This window comes from Suricata suricatta, chromosome 8, assembly GCF_006229205.1.
Source record: "Suricata suricatta isolate VVHF042 chromosome 8, meerkat_22Aug2017_6uvM2_HiC, whole genome shotgun sequence".
Taxonomy (NCBI): domain Eukaryota; kingdom Metazoa; phylum Chordata; class Mammalia; order Carnivora; family Herpestidae; genus Suricata; species Suricata suricatta.
Genome location: NC_043707.1, coordinates 21,390,041 through 21,392,457, shown reverse-complemented (window position 1 = coordinate 21,392,457; position 2,417 = coordinate 21,390,041). Strand labels below are relative to the sequence as shown.

General features: G+C 52.2%; 1 long non-coding RNA gene across 1 annotated transcript; it reads left to right on the top strand.

Annotated features, from left to right (window-relative positions):
- Nucleotides 1-1,204: 1,204 nt before the first annotated feature.
- On the top strand, nucleotides 1,205-2,417 carry LOC115300151. The gene is made up of 2 exons (XR_003912519.1): nucleotides 1,205-1,323; nucleotides 2,011-2,417. It is a non-coding gene; the product is annotated as an uncharacterized LOC115300151 (long non-coding RNA).

The window sequence follows — 2,417 nt, the reverse complement described above, 5'->3', positions numbered from 1 at the left end:
TTTGCAGTAGGAACTACCAGGTAAGGGGTGACAGAAGCCTGGGGTAAAGGGTGACAGAAGCCTGGGGTAAGGGGTGACAGCAATGGCTCATTCTGAATGAGGGAGGAATTCAAGCTGAACTGGATACAGCCGCCTGGATGGAGCGGCAGGGGAGACCTGGGTGTCAGCTACCTCGGGGATCTGAGTGAGGGGGGAAGATGTCTGGGTCTCAGAAAAAGTAACTTGGGATCCCTGGGATGCTCAAGGGAATCAACATGACCAGTTTTGTGTAAGTGCGGAAAGAATTATGAAAATAGATCAGGCATCAGGAATCTGATATCTTGAGTTGTGGTCCAAACCCTTTCTGCACTTTCTCATCTGTTCACATGCTGGTATTGGCACAGTCTCATCCTTAATCACCTTCAATCCCCAGGTGACACAGAGACACGCCCCTAAAATGCTCCTTTCTTTTTAATTTGAGACCCAGGTGAAGCTAGGAATTTAAAGTCTATCCAAGATGTCCCCCAAGCCAGGCCAATGTATCACAGGTAGATTGCAGTTAGGTTTTGTTCAGACCCTAGTTTGTAAACTCTACCCTCTCTATGGTTTGGAGATGGCCTCCACTTCTTAGAAAATTCTTTTCCTACTTTGTGCCAAGAGGGAACAGGACTTACACAGGTTGCTCCAGACAGAAGCTCAGGATTGATCAGTTTTGGGTTGGAAGGAGGGGGTGGCTACTCCAGAGCAGGGAGGACAGAGGGGTTAAGCCCACACAAGATAGTATGTGCCAAGAGCAGGGCTACAGACTGGGGACAATCCTTTTTGAGTCCAAGACTGGATCAGTTAGGGCTGAGGTGAGGGACAAAGAGGGCAGAGTCTCAACTGGAGGTCTAACCCAGGAAGGCCTCGGTAAATGAAGTCCAAAGGAAAAAGGATAAACCTTGATGTTCTCCTTTCTTTTGCCTCCATCCCCAGAATGGTGACCTTTGCTCTTCTTGCCCTTCTCTGTGCATCAGCCTCAGTCAGTGCCAATAAGCCAGAAGCCAGGAGCCCAGTACTAGCGCTACGGGAAGGCAGCTTCCTACACTGCCAGTGGCCAAGGCTTCCAAGGGTCGACTTGGGGTGGTGGGCACAGAGGTGTGGGAGGTACAGGTATGGGGAGTGGGAACTGGAGTTCTTGAGATCTCTCCATCTGACACCTACTGTCCCTCCACGTCTAGCTGTGTCCTCCTCCAGTGGACCTTATGGAGGCAGTGGAGGCCAGCAGTTCTCCCAGTCTGCTTAGGTGGAGGAGGGCCCCATCACCACCATTCGCATCTGCGAGGATGGCACCTGCATAGAAGGGTAAGATTCTTTGTTTCTGTGGTTTGGAGGTCCTCTCTGATCTTACTAAACTGGAAAGGTCCTAGTCACTTTGGGTCACATCTGTCAGTCAACAAATCCTAGAGATTATATGGTATGTGAAAGTTATCAGGGGGCTGCGGTGTGAGGCCGGTGCTACAACAGCCCTGCAGTCCCCATGTGCACGTCCTGGGGGGAGTCATGTTCCATAGCCACTTGGGCACCTGGAGCTGGCTAGGTTGGGCCCACCTAACGTATAAGTCCCCACCATGGCATCCTCATCTTTGCTGACACCTCTCCCTGAAAGTGTATCCTTCTGATCCTGGGGCAGCAATGTCTCTTCTGTCACTAGAGCCTTCCAGAAAGGCCCTTCTGCTTCTTTCATGTAGTGGTTGGGGTGGGGGACGGCAGTGGGAAGCTAGGTTTCAAATTGAAGCTCCACCTCTGTCCTGGGGGAGCTCTGGCTAAGTTACTTTTCCTCTGAGCCTGTCTGTCGGGAAAATGACTTGAAGTTCCCAGTATGATCTCAATGGCTCTCTCATCCCTCAGACAACATGGGACTGGCAGGGGTCTGTCATCTCTGCCACCTGTTTGCAGGTCGCTCTGCTTGTAGGCCAAGAGGTCCTGAATTCCGGTCACCCTACTCACTGTCAGTCTTCCGTCCCTCCTCTCCCTGCCCCTGGCCTGCAGGCGCGCTACCGCCAGATGTGGAGCGACTATGTGGGTGGTACCCAGGGAGACCTGGAGGAGACTTTCCTGCAGCCTGGGGAGTCAGTGATCTGGGTTTATGGCAAGTATGACAGCTACCTGAGGCAGCTGGTCTTCATGACTGACAAGGGCAGGAAGATGTCTTTTGGGACAGACAGAGGCCTGAGTTTCAACACTGTCCCCTTGTACCCCAACACCGGGCTATGATTCTTCAGTGGTCACGCTAGCACCGTCATTGATGCCATCCCCCTGCAGTAGGACGCCCACCCCAATCACTGAACCAGTTGCTGAACCCAAGCTGTGCCTGGGCAGACCTCTGCAGCTGGGGTTCAGGACCACCTTACCACTAACCTCATCCCCAAGGTTCAATAAAAAGTAAAATAAAAGAC